The sequence below is a fragment of the Leopardus geoffroyi genome, chromosome B4 (assembly GCF_018350155.1).
Source record: "Leopardus geoffroyi isolate Oge1 chromosome B4, O.geoffroyi_Oge1_pat1.0, whole genome shotgun sequence".
Classification (NCBI taxonomy): Eukaryota; Metazoa; Chordata; class Mammalia; order Carnivora; family Felidae; genus Leopardus; species Leopardus geoffroyi.
The window spans coordinates 20,004,684-20,021,551 of record NC_059341.1 but is presented as its reverse complement, the minus strand read 5'-3'; the positions used below and the strand labels follow the sequence as shown (position 1 = coordinate 20,021,551).

The 16,868-nt window shown below is 39.2% G+C and overlaps 1 protein-coding gene and 1 pseudogene across 25 annotated transcripts in view; one reads left to right on the top strand and one right to left on the bottom strand.

Annotated features, from left to right (window-relative positions):
• MLLT10 (MLLT10 histone lysine methyltransferase DOT1L cofactor) overlaps positions 1 to 16,868 on the bottom strand; it is a 242,836-nt gene that overhangs the window by 209,046 nt on the left and 16,922 nt on the right. The window contains exon 1 of one of the 25 annotated variants that reach the window (XM_045463967.1): positions 10,568 to 10,741. The exons of the other annotated variants lie outside the window; for them this stretch is intronic. The gene's annotated coding sequence lies outside the window, so the exon portion shown is untranslated. Of the gene's footprint in view, positions 1 to 10,567; positions 10,742 to 16,868 lie in introns of those variants that run through there. 25 annotated transcript variants of the gene reach the window in all.
• LOC123592375 lies at positions 12,197 to 12,369 on the top strand (annotated as a pseudogene).

Sequence of the window (16,868 nt, the reverse complement as noted above, 5' to 3'; positions counted from 1 at the left end):
AAATGGTTATATTAATATCACTTAAAGTAGATTTAAAAATCAATATTATCGGGATGCCTGGGTGGCTCAGTCAGCTGAGCATCTGACTTCAACTCAGGTCATGATCTCACGGTTCATGGGTCCGAGCCCCACGTCAGGCTCTGTGCTGACAGCTCAGAGCCTGGAACCTGCTTCGGGTTCTGTGCCTCCCTCTCTCTCTCTGCCCCTCCCCTGCTCGTGGTCTGTCTCTCTCTCTCAAAAATAAAATAAACATTAAAAAAAAAATTTTTAATCAATATTATCAGAAAAAGGAGGCTTATTTCACAAAGACGATGGGTTTAACAAAGGTGAATTCTACCAAACATTTAAAGAAGAGTTAATACCTAGTCTTCTCAAACTATTACCAAAAAAAAAAAAAAAAAAAAAAAGGAAGTAAAGCTTCGAAATTTATTTTACAAGGCCAGCATTAACCTGATACAAAAACCAGATAAAGACACTACAAGAAAAGAGAACTACAATCCTATCTAATATAGATGCAAAAATTCTCAACAAAATATTACCAACGGAATCCCACAATAATCAATAAGAATCATTCACCACAATCAAGTGGGATTTTTTTCCTAGGATACAAGTGTAGTTCAATATTTGCAAATGAATCAACATGATACATCACATTAATAGGAGAAATGATAAAAATGATATGATGTCAATAGATGCAGAAAAGGCATTTGACAAAGTACAACATGTATTCATGATAAAAACCCTCAACAAAGTAGGTGTAGAAGGAACATTTCTCAACATAATAAAGGCCATATATGAAAAACCCACAGCCAACATCATAGTCAACAGTGCAAATTTAAAAAAAGCTTTTCCTGTTAAGATCAGGGAGGAGACAAGGATGTTCACTCTGACCATTTTATTCAACACAGTACCAAAGTCCTAGCTGCAGCAATCAGACAAGAAAAAGAAACGAAAAGTATCCAAACTGGTAAGGAAGACGTAAAACTGCCACTGTTTGCAGATGACATACTATACATACAAAACTCTAAAGACTCCACCATTTTATTATACTGTAAATGAATTCAGTAAAATCACAAGATAAAAGAATAATAGAGTAATATACAGAACTCTGTTGCATTTCTATACATCAACAACAAAGTAGAGAGGGGGCTCTGGTGGCTCAGTCGGTTAAGCATCCGACTTCAGCTCAGGTCATGACCTCACGGTTTGTGGGTCCAAGCCCCACATCAGGCTCTGTGCTGACAGCTCAGAGCCTGGAGCCTGCTTCAGATTCTGTGCCCCCCCCCCCCCGCCGCCCCTCCCCTGCTCACACTCTAAGTAAGCACACATTTGAAAAAAAAAAAAAAAAAAAAAAAAGAACAAAACTGGACCACTTTCTTAGTCACCCACACACACAAAAAACTCAAAATAGATTGAAAATCTAAATATAAGACCTGAAACCAGAAAACTCTTAGAAGAAAACATAGGCAGTAATATCTTTGACATCAGCCATAGAAAAATTTTTCTAGATATGTCTCCTCAGGCATATAAATAAAAGCAAGGATAAACTTTGGGACTACATCAAAATAAAATGCTTTCGCACAGCTAAGGATACCCTCAACTAAAAGCAATCCACTGAACAGGGACAATGTTTGTACATGATAAATCTGGTAAGGGGTAAATATTCAAAATATACAAAGAGGGGCGCCTGGGTGGCTCAGTCAGTTAAGCGTCGGACTTCGGCTCAGGTCATGATCTCACAGCCCGCGAGTTCGAGCCCCGCATCGGGCTCTGTACTGACAGCTCAGAGCCTGGAGTCCGTTTCAGATTCTGTCTCCCTCTCTCTCTGCCCCTCCCCTGTTCATGCTCTGTCTCTCTCTGTCTCAAAAATAAATAAATGTTAAAAAATAAAAATAAAAATAAAATAAAATAAAATAAAATACAAAGAACGTACACAACTCAACACACACACAAAAAAAAATCTGATTAAAAAGTGGGCAAAAGCCCTGAATGTACATTTCTCCAAAGGAGACATACAGAAAAAGAAACCCTCATGCACTGTTGGTGGAAACTCAACAGATGCAGCCATTGTGTAAAATAGTATAGTGATCCCTCAAAAAATTAAAAGCAGAAGTATCATATAATCCAGTAATTCCACTTGAATATTTACCGAAATAAAACAAAAATACTAATTCAAAAAGATACATGTACTTCTATGTTTACTGCAGTATTATTTACAATAGCCAACATATGGAAGCAACCAAAGTGTCTATGGATAGATGAATAAAGAAGGTGTGCATGTATGTGTAGGTAATGGAGTATTACTCAGCCATTAAAAAAAAAAAAAGAATAAAATCTTTCCATTTGCAACAACATGAATGAATCTAGAGGGTATAATGCTAAAATAAGTCAGCCAGGGAAAGACAAATTCCATATGATTTAGCTTATGTGTGGAATCTTTTTAAAAAAGAAAACAATAAGTGAACAAACAAAACAGAAAGAGACCCATAAATACAAAGAACTGGGGGCTGCCAGAAGGGAAGGTGGGGAATGGGGAGTAAAATGGAAAACAGTAAAGTGTAAGTGGGTAAAATAGATAAGAACAATAATAAAGGTGATTAGATTAATGATTATGTTGATGAGCACTGAGAAATGTATAGAATTGTTGAATAATATTGTACCCCTGAAACTAATGTAACACTATGTTAATTACACTTCCATAAAAAGACATAAAAAAATCAACAATATCAGGAAAAAAGAGGATCATTTTACAAAGATAAAGGCTTTAACTCATTAAGACAATATAAAAATCCTAAACATTTATTCATCTAGTAACAGCTTCCAACTACATGATGTAATAATAACAGAACTACAAAAAGAAATGGGAAAATCCACAATTATATATGGAGATTTCAACAAACCTCTCCCAATTGGTAGAACAAGTAAACAGAAAATCAGTAAGAATATAATAACTTTGAACAACATTATCAACCAGAAGAACACCATCAAACAGACATTAAGTGACATTGACAGGATACTCTACACAAACTAGCAAAATACACATTCTATTCAAGGACATATGGAAGATTCACCAAGACAGATCTATATTCAGGCCATGAAACAACTACTGATAAATTTTAAAGGTTTCAAGTAATACAAAGAATTTTCTCTGACGAGTAAGTCAAAAAAGAAACCAAAAGAGAAAATTGAATCTATTTTTAAATGAATGAAAATTAAAACAAAACTTATCAAAATCTGTGCAAGGCAGTTAAAGCAATAATTGAGGGGAAAAGTTACAGCACTAAATACCTGTTAGAAATCTCAAATCAATGACTTCACCTTGTACCTCAAGAAATTAAAGGACAAAAACAAAAGAAGAAATAAGGATCAGAGCAGAAATCAATGAAATATAAATCAAAAACAACAGAGCCAACTCATTGAAATCAAAGGCTACACTGCCTCCATTTACTGGATGATGGAGATGTACTTTTCTCTCTTAGGCAATACAAACGAAACCTGTACACACTATAAATGAAACAAATACATTCTGAAAAATGTTAAGAAGGCAAATTAGCTAGAAACCACAGGACTCAAGGAATAACATGGCACTGAGGTTCCATAGGTTTTCTTTTGCCTAATATATCCCACTCTTTGATTGGAAAAAGTCAGCAACCCAGAAGCACCGACAAGCACAGAACAGACCCCCCCCACCCACCCCCAAAAAAAGCTCAAATGAAAGGACTCCTCTCTCTTGCTAGACAAACAACCAGGAAGGGCTCATATTAGCTAGGAAAAGAAAACTTTTAGACAGTAGCTGCTCTACTCCAGCACATCACCACAGAAAAAGCTGATCCCACCCACTCCTGCAATGGTCAAGCAAGGAACCTAGACATCCACTCTTGTGAGATTATGAGTCATTCCAAGACTACCCCTGGGGTAGTGTAAGAGCAGAACAAACAGGGAACCAGAATTCTCAACCTCACTGGCTGGTAATGAGCATGTCCCCCCACTGTGTCAATGGAGACAACAAGGGAAGCCTGGACTTTCACCTCCATCTGGCAGTAACAAGGAAACTGATCCTGTCCCTGGGGTGGTGTCAGAACATCTAGCAAGGAGTTAGGAGTTTCACCAACACACAGTGGTAAATGAAGCCATATCCATTGTGGCGATCAGGTAGAGCACCACCATACGCACCTCTGCTTAGCATTAACAAGCAGCCTCCCTCAAATGTCAACAAAGGCCCAAGAGGGAATGTGAACTTCATCCCACATCTGGCATAAGGAGATGCCAACCACAACTCCTCAAATCAGACAAGTGTCAGAAAAAGCCAGCTAAAACAGGTTTGTGTAAGATGCAAAGTCCCAAAACATAACACAAAAACGTTCAGGTTTCAATCAATCATTTGTCATAGGGGCACCTGGGTGGCTCAGTTGGTTAACGATCCAACTCTTGATTTCAGCTGAGGTCATGATCTCATGGTTTGTGGGTTTGAGCCTCACATGAGGCTCCATGCTGGCAGTGTAGAGTCAACTTGGGATTCTCTCTCCCTCTCTCTCTGCCCCTCCCATGCTCTCTCTCTCTCTCTCAAAATAAATAAAATTATTTGTCATAACAAAAACCAGAAGATCTCAAATTGAATGAAAAAGACAATCAACAGATGTCAACACGTAGGTATTTGTAATTTTAACCTCTGACAGAGGTTACAATTATCCTTTTTTTTATTCTTCTTAAGAGAGACAGCATGAGGGGCGCCTGGGTGGCGCAGTCGGTTAAGCGTCCGACTTCAGCCAGGTCACCATCTCGCGGTCCGTGAGTTCGAGCCCCGTGTCGGGCTCTGGGCTGATGGCTCGGAGCCTGGAGCCTGTTTCCGATTCTGTGTCTCCCTCTCTCTCTGCCCCTCCCCCGTTCATGCTCTGTCTCTCTCTGTCCCAAAAATAAATAAACGTTGAAAAAAAAAATTAAAAAAAAAAAAAAAAAGAGACACAGCATGAGTAGGGGTGGGTCAAAGAGAAGAGAGGGACAGAGGATCTGAAGCAGGCTCTGCACTGGCAGCAGTGAGCCCAATGTGGGGCTCAAACTCACCAACCGTGAGATCATGACCTGAGCCGAAGATGGATGGATACTCAACCAACTGAGCCGCTCAGGCACCCCAGGATGTTAGAATCTTCTGATAAAGATTTAAAAACAAAAAAAAGGGGCGCCTGGGTGGCGCAGTCGGTTAAGCGTCCGACTTCAGCCAGGTCACGATCTCGCGGTCCGTGAGTTCGAGCCCCGCGTCAGGCTCTGGGCTGATGGCTCAGAGCCTGGAGCCTGTTTCCGATTCTGTGTCTCCCTCTCTCTCTGCCCCCCGCCCCCCCGTTCATGCTCTGTCTCTCTCTGTCCCAAAAATAAATAAACGTTGAAAAAAAAAAAAAAAATTAAAAACAAAAAAAAAATTTTAATGTTTATTTTTGAAAGCGAAAGAGAAAAAGAGTGCAAGCAGGGGAGGGGCAGAGAGAGAGGGAGATACAGAATCCAAAGCAGGCTCGACTCTGAGCTGTCAGCACAGAGCCCAATGTGGGGCTCGAACCCACATATCATGAGATCATGACCTGAGCCAAAGTCGGACGCTTAACCGACTGAGCCACCCAGGTGCCCCCTGATGAAGATTTTAAAGCACCCATAATAAAAATGACTAAATGAGGAATGCCTGGCTGGCTCAGCCGGTACAGCATACAACTCTTGATCTCAGGATTATAAATTCAAGCCCCACACTGGGTGTAGAGATTAAATCTTTTTTTAAAAAATGATTCCAGGGGCACCTAGATGGCTCAGTCAGTTAAGCATCTGACTCTTGATCTTGGCTCAGGTCATGATCTCACGGTTCTTGGGTCAAGCCTCACATCAGGCCCTACACTGACAATGCGGAGCCTGCTTGGGATTCTCTCTCCCCCTCCCTCTTCCCCTTCCCTGCTTGCATTCTCTAATATATAAACTTAAAAAATATAAATAAATGATTCCATGAGCAATTACAAACACAGAAATGAAACATAAAAAGCCTCAGAAAAAATCTAAAATATAAAGAACCAAATGGAAAATTTTAGAACTGAAAAGTACAATAAACAAAATTAAGAGCTCAATATGTGACTTCAATAGCAGAATCAAGGAAAGAGAGTAAAAGAATCCATGAGCTAGATGATAGAACAATCAAAATTATTCAATATAAACAACAGGGAAGAGTGTGAAGAAATAAAAATGAACAGATCCTCAAAGACCTTTGGGACCATAACAAAAATCTTAACATTTATGTCATCAGTCTCAAGAAGAAAAGGAGATATAAAGCGGGACTACAAAAGTACTCAATCAGTTGGGTGGCTCAGTCAGTTGAGCATCCAACTTTGGCTCAGGTCATGATCTCACAGTTCATGGGTTCGAGCCCCAGGTCGGGCTCTGTGCTGACAGCTCAGAGCCTGGAGCCTGCTTCGGATTCTGTGTCTCCCTCTTTCTCTGCCCGCCCATCTCTCTCCCAAAAATAACCATTAAAAAAATTTTTAAAGCAGAAAAAAGAAAAAGTACTCAAACAAAGAATGACTGGGGGCACACAGGTGGCTGAGCATATGACTTTACCTCAGGTCACGATCTCATAGTTCATGAGTTCAAACCCCACACTGGGCTCTCTGCTGTCATCTCAGAGTCTGCTTCAGATCCTCTGTCCCCCTCTCTCTTTGCCCTTCCCCCCCACTCAAGCTCATGCTCTCAAAAATAAATAAAACATTAAAAAAAAAGAATGGCTAAAAATGTTCCGTTTTGGTAAGACATAAAAGTACAGAATCAAGAAGCTGAGCAAATCTCAAAAGGGATAATTCAAAAGGCAACTACCCCTAAACACATCCTGATTAAACTTCTGAAATCTAAACACAAGGAAGATATCTTGAAAAGAAGCCAGAGAAAAACATTTTCTTTATACAATAAAATTAACTTGGGAGCAAATTTCTCATCAGAAATCAGAGGCCTGGGGTGCCTGGGTGGCTCAGGTTAAGCATCTGACTTTGTCTCAGGTCGTGATCTCACGGTTCGTGGATTTGAGCCCCACATCAGGCTCAGTGCTGACAGCTCAGACCCTAGAGCCTGCTTTGCATTCTGTGTTTCCCTCTGTCTCTGCCCCTCCCCTACTAGTGCGAGCGCTCACGCGCTCTCTCTCAAAAATAAACATTAAAAATGTTTTAAATAAATTAATAACAAAAGAAACCACAGAGGCAAGAAAGTGACACAATACTGAAAGAGGAAGTTGTGAAGAAAATGAAAAAAATCAAGTCAGTGAAAATCCTAAAACCTGTGGGACATACTAAACCAGTAATAAAAGGGAAATTTATAACCATGCACAGAAAAGTCAGAGTCTCAAATCAATAATCGAAGCTTCTACCACAGAAAACTAAAAAAAGAACAAAATAAACCCAAAGCAAGCAGACAGCAATTAAAAATAAAGAGTAGAAGTCAGTAAAATTTAAACTAGAAAAAAAAAAAAGAAAAATCAACAAAACAAGGAAGGAGCTGCTTCTCTGAAAAGATCAATAAAATTGGTAAACCTCTAGCAACGCTGACAAAGAAAAGGAAAGAAGACAAATCAGTATCAGAAATGAAACCGGGGATATCAGCACAGAACCTGCAGACAACAAAAAGATAATCGGGGAATACCATGAACAACTTCACACACATAACTGACAGCTTAGATAAGATGGATCCCTTCCTTGAAAAACACAAACTACTCTGACTCACCAATTATGAAACTGGTAATGTGAATAACCCTATAACTATTTTAAGTTTTGTGGGGTTTTTTTGTGGGGTTTTTTTGGTTTTTTTTTAGTAATCTCTACATCCAATATGGGGCTTGAACTCATGACCCCAAAATCAAGAGTCATATGCTCTTCCAAATGAGCCAGCCAGAAACTCATAGCCCTGTAACTATTTTTAAATTTTAATTTGTACCTTAAAAACTACCAAAAAAGAAATATGAAGGTCCAGGTAGTTTCAGTGGACAACTGTACCAACCATCTAAAGAATTAACACCAATTCTATACAATCTCTTCCAGGAAACAGAAAAAGCAGCATTTCTCCCAACTCATTCTACAAAGCTAGTATTACTCCAATACCAAAACCATATAGAACATGAAAAGAGAACACTACAGACCAGTATCTCTCATGACTAGAGAGATGAAAAAATCCTTAACAAAATATAAATAGAATCCTGTAACACATAAAAAGAGTTATGTGCCATATCGAGCGGGGCTTACTCCACTTAAGTTAAATATTCAAAATCAATGAACGTAATCTACCATATTAACAGGTTTAAAAAAAAAAAAAAGTACATCTATTAATGCCAGAAAAAGCACCTAACAAAATTCAACACCCAGTTGTGACTTTTTAAAATAAATACATAAGAATGGGGCGCCTGGGTGGCTCAGTGGGTTGGGCTCAGGTCATAAGCTCATGGTTAGTGAGTTCAAACCCTGCGTCAGGCTCTGCGCTGACAGCTCAGAGCCTGGAGCCTGCTTCAGATTCTGTGTCTCCCTCTCTCTCTGTTCCTCCCTTGCTCGTGCTCTGTCTCTCTCTCTCTCAAAAATAAAGATTAAAAATTTTTAAATAAATACATACACACATACATAAGAAAAATAGGAATACAATGCAGGTAACTTCCTCAACTTCATACAGACATCTACAAAAACCCTACAGTGGTTTTCATTATCTACAAAAAAGCCTACTTAGTGGTTTTCATCATGGAATCAATCCTTTCCCCAAAGGTCTTAAATCTTAAATCCAAACCATGCTGAGATTTCTAGCCAGAAATTTCACTAAAGGCGTACAAATTGAGAAGGAAGAAATAATAATAACCCTACAAAGAAAATCCCAAGGAATCTGTAATAAAACTCCTGTAATTCATACAAGAATTCAGCAAGGTTGCAAAATCTAAGGTAAAAATCAATTGTTACTACCATGCCATGACACCAATATTAAACATTCAATACTACTTCTAACTGCTTCCCCAAAAATTAAATACTTAGGTATAAATCCACAAAATGTGTATAGGACTTGTAGGCTGAAAACTACATAAAAGTGCCAAAAGATGGGCACCTGAGTGGCTCAATCAGTTAAGTGTCTGACTTCAGCTCAGGTCATGATCTTGGCGTCCATGAGTTCAAGCCCGGCATCAGGTTCTGTGCTGACAGCTCAGAGCCTAGAGCCTGCTTCAGATTCTGTGTCTCCCTCTCTCTCTGTCCCTCCCCAAGTTGCGCGTGCACACGTGTACGAGTGCTCTCTCTCTCTCTCTCCCCCCCCCCAAAAATGAGCATTTTAAAAAATTATTTAAAAAAGGGGTCAGTGAGAAATACAATACTTATAGTAAAAATACTATGGACAAGGGAAAAAAGTTTCCCTCCACCAACAGTTAAGATACACTACAGGAGGGGCGCCTGGGTGGCTCAGTTGGTTGAGCATCCAACTTCAGCTCAGGTCATGATCTCAAGAGATCCAGAGTCGCATGTTCCATGGACTGACCCAACCAAGTGCCCCCACTATTTATCTTTTTATATTTTTGAACCATGTCAATATATCACCTTACCAAAAACTAATTAAGTTAATTCAACCTATTGCAATTCTCCAGACCAAAAAAAAAAAATTTAAGCTTAAATTATGCCAATGACTATAGAGGTAAAGAAATCAAATTTAAAAAAAATTTTTAATGTTTATTACTTTTGAGAGAGAGACAGAGAGCAAGCAGGGGAGGGGCAGAGAGAGAGGGAGACACAGAATCGGAAGCAGGCTCCAGGCTCTGAGCCATCAGCACAGAGCCCGACGCAGGGGTCGAACCCACAGATTGCAAGATCATGACCTGAGCTGAAGTCGGCCACTTGACCGACTGGGCCACCCAGACACCCTGAGAAATCAAATTTAAGATGCCTAGGATACCTAGATACAGATATCCAGAAGGTAATTGCAAATATGGATCTGAAGACTAGAAAAAAATTATTCAGGTGATATTATTAATACTTAGATCCCCAAGATCCCCAAGCATACATCATAATTTTTCACAGAGTTAAGATAATCAAACAAACAAGCCAGAAAAGCAATCGTGTAACTTAAATTTTAAAGGAAGGAAGGAAGTAACGCCAAACAGGAAACCAAAAGGCAATATGTTTAAAGAGGTTAGAAGAAAGCAGCTTCCCAAAAGTCATGAGAAGAGAGAGTTGCAATGGAGTGATCAGTTTTTACAATGACACTAGTGATCACAGAGCAACTGAGTGATCACAGTTTTAAATGCTGACAAGTGGATCAAAGAGAATGAAAACTGAAAAAATGTTGGATTTGCCCATTTGAAGTTAACAGCATAATCAACAATGGCAGACTTAGAGCCAAATGTAATAATATCAAAGGTGAATGAACAGGAGTTTGTGATATCTTATGCACTTATTTATTTACACTCAAATTTTTTTCAGAAAAGGATCTGAGGCAGTGCACACATTAACAACCTGTATTATAACAACAAAAAATAGAAAAATGAACATTGAAAGCCAGTATGAAGGTCATCCCCCTGATTTAGGGAAACTGCTCTTACCCCTGACTCCAACTATGTAGTTCTAGTGAGGGTTGCCATTCATAGTACCCTCCCCACTCCAGCCACAGGGATGGTGGGTACATGATCCAAGACAGGCCAATCAGAGTCCTTCCCAGGATTCTTCAAGAGAGCCCCTTCTTCCTGGTAGAAGGGGCTGGGAAGATGAGAGCCAAGAGCTGCCAGCAGTCATGGTTCCAGCCTCATGAAGTAGAGAGTCTGTAGTATGAGAGAATGAAATCAACACGCAGAGAAACAGAGATAAGAGGTGAAGTCCTAAACCCCACAGGAGGAGAAGGAAGAAACAAACATACTAATAATCAGATTAATATAACTGATGTAACTAAAGACCAGATTTGGTTCTGGGCTGCCTGATAGCCAGAACAAAAAGAAAAACAGAATGTGTATCACCAGAGCTATCAAAAAGGAGGAAATACACCAAATCCTCAAGGGAGTCACTTTTCCTGATGCTAAGTTATTAAAAGAATTTCTTGTACACGAACTTTTATATAAGGATTACTAAAAGACGAAATGGACAAGTGTCCATGATGAGAGTCTTACAGCAAATACAGATTTCATACACAGCTGCTTAAAATGACAACAAAGTTGTATCTCAATCATTATGTACAACTAAGAGGCTAGACTATACTAGACAGGTGAAGCAGAAGTATCAACTACAGCTTTATTCTTCCAGGAAGCTCGCTAGGGAAAGAGAAAAGACAAGAAGTGAAAAGAAAAATGTAAAGGGAAAGCAGAATCCATGGGAAGATTCAAAAATGTCTGTAAAGTGAGTAGGGGAAACAAATCAAGTAAAAAGGACAGACTAAAACATAAAACAAGACCCTGGAAGAAATGGGAAAAGACCACATCATGAGCACAGGTAGTTAATTCCACCCTCCTTCCTAGAACTCCAGTAAGTGAGGTAAAAGGACATAAAGTGGCAAATAGAAAAAGAACATAAGAGAAGACAACAGCTATAAAATTTTGGAAACTAGAAAGGAGACAAGGAGTAAATGACTTAACAAATCAGAAAAGGTTGCTGCAATAAGATAAGCCCAAAAGCAGTGTATCTTAGACTACATAGCACCAGAAACTGGAGAAACTTTAGGTACCAGGCACTAGGGGGTAGGAGTCACACATGCACACTGCTGGTGTATGTATCCCAAAAGAATGCGTTCAGGTGAAGCTAAAAAGGAGAGACGGGATATACTGAAAAACAACCAAACTCCCCTCTAATCTACTTCTCAACTACCCCCATCCTCAGAAACTGCAGAAAGGGTAAATGAGGAAATCTGGATTTGAGGATACCAAGCACAGCTGAGGAAAGGGGTACCATACTGAAAAAGAAGAATTAACTGGAAATCTAATTGTAAATAGGAAATTCCAGCAAACATCTGGCTCAAAGAATACTGGTAACCAGGTCTGTCAATCCCAACCAGATGAAAGACTTCCCTCTCAATAAACTAACCAGCTTAATTCTTAAGCTTAATTCTTAATAAAAGAATCCAGTTAGATCACCTAAAATGAAGGCAATCAGCAACAATCCCTGCCCACGCACACAGAGCTTCCAATCTCAAATAGGTGCCTAAGAGTCACCACACTTTTTTAAAGGAATTCTTTTATTTATTTTTTATCGCTTCTCAGCCTTTTGGCTAAGATCAAGTGTAGGAATTCTGTTATTTTTTTATTAATTTTTTCTGAGAGAGTGCGCACACACGAGTGGGGGAGGGGTAGACAAAGTGGAAGATGGAGATCTTAGGCAAGATCCAGGCTAGGCGTGGAGCCCAACACCCGGCTCAATCTCACAACCTTGAGATCATAACCTCAGCCTAACTCAAGAGTCAGCTGCTTAACTAACTGATCCACCTAAGCACTCCCAAGAGTCACCAGATTTTTAAGCAAAGTCTCCAACAGGACAGGCCAAAACAACAATACAAAGAATTTCTGAGGAAGAGAGTCCCAGGAGCAGAAGAAAACTTCAGAAAACTGACACAAAACAAAACAAAAAAAACCTTCTGGTTAATACCTTCACAATGAAGGGAAATACAACATTCAAGAGATATTCCATACTCATGGAATGGAAGAGGCAATATTGTTAAAATATCCATACTACCCAAAGCAGGCTATAATCCCTATCAAAATACCAACATTTTTCACAGAACTAGAATAAAACTAAAATTTGTATGGAAAACCACAAAAGACTAAATAGCCAAAGCAATCTTGAGAGAGAAGACCAAAGCTGGAGGTAACACAATCCCAGAGTTCAAGATACATTACAACGCTATAATAATCAAAACAGTATGCAAAGGCACAAAAACAGACACACGGATAAGTGGAACAGAAGAGAGAGCTCAAAAATAACCCAACGCTTATATGGTCAAGTAATCTCCAACAAAGAAGGCAAGAATATACAATGGAGGAAAGACAGTCTCTTCAACAAACGGTGCTGGGAAAACTGGACGACTACATGCAAAAGAACAAAACCGGACCCCTTTTTAGTCACAAACAAAAATAAACTCAAAATGGATTAGATCAAAATTTGAGACCTGAAACCAGAAAACTCCTAAAAGAAAACATAGACAGTAATATCTTTGACATTAACCATAGAAACATTTTTCTAGGTAGGTCTCCTTAGGCAGGGTGAAAAAAAAACAAAAATAAATTACTGGGACTACATCAAAATAAACCCTTTTGTACAGCAAAGGAAACCCTCAACAAAATGAAAAGAAAAGGCAACTCACTGAATGGGAAAAAATATTTGCAAATGATGTATTTGATAAGGGATTAATAGGCAAAATCTATAAAGAATGGGGGTGGCCTGACTGGCTTAATCGACAAGAGCATGTGACTCTTAATCTCAGGGTCATTAGTTCAAGGTCCATGTTGGGTGTGGAACCTACTTAAAAAAATAAAAAAAATTAAAAAATATGCTAAATGAAAAAAAAAGAACTTAACACCAAAAAATCCAATTTAAAAATGGACAGAGGTTGAGGCACCTGGCTGGCTCATCTGGTGGAGCGTGTGACTCTTGATCCCAAGAGTTTGAGCCCCACGTTGGGTGTAGACATTACTTAAAAATAAAATATTTTTTAAAAATGGGCAAAAGACCTGAAACAGACATTCTTCCAAACAAGACATACAGATTGAACGACAAACACAATAAAAGATGTTCGACATCACTCATCATCAAGGAAATGTAAATTAAAATCACAATAAGAAATCACTTTACACCAGTCAAAATGGCTAGTATCAAAACCACAAGAAATAACAAGTGTTGGCAAGGATATGCATGGAGTAATGGGAACCCTCGTGCACTGTTGGTGGCAGTATGAATTGGTGCAGCCACATTGGAAAGCAGAATGGAGGTTCCTCAAAAATTAAAAATAGATTACCATATGACGTAGTAATTCCACTACTGAGAATTTACCCAAAGAAAATGAAAACACTAATCCAAAAACATATACGCACCTTTATGTTTACTGCAGTATTACAATAGCCAAGATAACAGAAGCGACTCAAGTGTCCATGGAAAAAGAATGAGCCATAAAAAAAGAATGAGACCTTGCCATTTGCGACAACAAGGATGGCCCTAGAGGATATTAGGCTAACTAAAATAAGTCAGAAAAAGACAAATACCATATGATTTTGTTTAAATGCGGAATCAAAACAAAACAAATGAAGGAACAAAGAAAATAAGCAAAAACAGACCCTGAGGGAATGGGCAAAATGAGGGAGGAGGAAGTAGAGGAGATACAGGCTTCCAGTTATGGAATAAGTCACAGGGATACAAAGGCACAGCAGAAGGAATATATTCAGTGATTGTGTCACAGCACCGTAGGGTAACAGATGGCAGCTACACTTGTGGTGAGCACAGCATAACACAGAGAGTCGTGGAATCACTATGTTGCACACCTGAAACTAATGTAACCTTGTATGTCAACTATACTTCAACTAAAAAACAAAGAAATAAAGACATCCAAGAAATAAAAACAGAAGATAAAAAATAAAAAACAGAACACAAGAGAAAAGTATAATAGACTTTAAAAATTTAAGTGAAGGGTCAGAAGACAAAGTAAGGAATTGCCTCAAAAAGTAGAACCAAAGGGGCGCCTGGGTGGTTCAGTCGGTTAAGCGTCCGACTTCGGCTCAGATCATGATCTCAAAGTTCATGGGTTCGAGCTCCACATCAGGCTCTGTGCTGACAGCTCAGAGCCTGGAATTTCCTTCATATTCTGTGTCTCCCTTTCTCTCTACCCTCCCCTGCTCATGCTCTCTCTCTCTCTCTCTCTCTGAAAAATAAACATTTAAAAAAAAAAAAAGAACCAAAAAAAAAAAAAAAACTTAAACACAAAATATTAGAAATTAGAAAATCAGTTCAAAAAGGCCAACATCTTACAGAGAATAAACTGAGGGTTGATGGGGGCTAGGGAGAGGGGAAAGTGAGTGATGGGATTTGAGAAGGGCACTTGTTGGGATGAGCACTAGGTGTTGTATGGAAACAAATTTGACAATAAATTATGTTTAAAAAAAAAAAAGGCCAACATCCAAATAAAGAAACATACAGGGATGCCTGGGTGGCTCAGGCAGCTAGGCATCCAACTTGATTTCAGCTCAGGTCATGATCTCAGTGTCATGAGATCAAGTCCAGCATCCAGCTCTGCACTGGGCATGGGGCCTGCTTAAAATTCTCTCTCCCTCTGCCCCTCCAACCACCCCTGCACACACACGCATGCTCTCTAGATAAAAAAGAAGTTAAAAATACTCAACATCACTCATTATCAGGGAAATACAAATGAAAACCACAATGACATACCACCTCACACCAGTCAGAATGGCTAAAATTAACAACTCAGACAACCACAGATGTTGGCAAGGATGCAGAGAAAAAGGATCTCTTTTGCACTGCTGGTAGGAATGCAAACTGGTGCAGCCACTCTGGAAAACAGTATGGAGGTTCCACAAAAAGTTAAAAAAAAAGGGCGGGGGCGCCTGGGTGGCTCAGTTGGTTGGGCGTCCAACTGCGGCTCAGGTCAAGATTTCAGGTTTTTTAGTTCAAGCCCCTCGTCAGGCTCTTTGCTGACAGCTCAGAGCCCGGAGCCTACTTCGGATTCTGTGCCTTCCTCTTGCTCTGCGCCTTCCCCACTGCCCACCCCCCCACTGCTATCGCTTTGTCTTGCTCTTAAAAATAAACAAACATTTGAAAAAGAAAAGTTAAAAATAGAACCACCTACCAATTACACTACTAGGTATTTATCCAAGGGATACAGGTATGCTGTTTCCAAGGGGCATATGCACCCCAATGTTTAAAAATTTTTTTTTTTCAACGTTTATTTATTTTTGGGACAGAGAGAGACAGAACATGAACGGGGGAGGGGCAGAGAGAGAGGGAGACACAGAATCGGAAACAGGCTCCAGGCTCTGAGCCATCAGCCCAGAGCCCGATGAGGGGCTCGAACTCACGGACTGCGAGATCATGACCTGGCTGAAGTCGGACGCTTAACCGACTGCGCCACCCAGGCGCCCCGCACCCCAATGTTTATAGCAGCACTATCGACAATAGCCAAAGTATGGAAAGAGCCCAAATGTCCAACAACAGATGAATGGATAAAGAAGATGTGGCATATATATACAATGGAGTATTATTTCGCAGTCAAAAAGAATGAAATCTTGCCATTTGCAACAACATGGATGGAACTAGAGGGTATTATGCTAAGCGAAATTAGAGAAAAATATCATATGACTTCACTCATATGTAGAATTTAAGATACAAAACAGATGAGAAGGAAAGCAAAAATAATATAAAAACAGGAAGGGGGACAAAAATAAGAGACTCTTAAATATAGAGAACTAAGGGTTGCTGGAGGGGTTGTGGGTAGGGGGATGGCTAAATGGGTAAGGGGCACTAAGGAAGACATTTGTTGAGATGAGCACTGGGTGTTATACATAGGGAATGAATCACTGGAATCTACTCCTGAAATCATTATTGCACTATATGCTAACTAACTTGGATGTAAATTTTAAAAAATGTTTTGATTAAAAATAATAAGAAAAAAGAAAATAAAGAAAAATACTGAAAAAAAATGACAACAGAACTGATGAAATCATCAAAGAAATAATTTTTAAAAGTTCTACTATGGACCAAACTTAAGTTCCCTAACATGATTTGTCAAATCAAAAGGGCCATTGTATGCCTAATACAATGAGTGAGGGGAAACACACTACCATGAAAAATATCAGAAATAACCTGGATAAAAAAATACTAAATCCAGAGAGAACAATCACATACAAAATATTAGAAATCAGG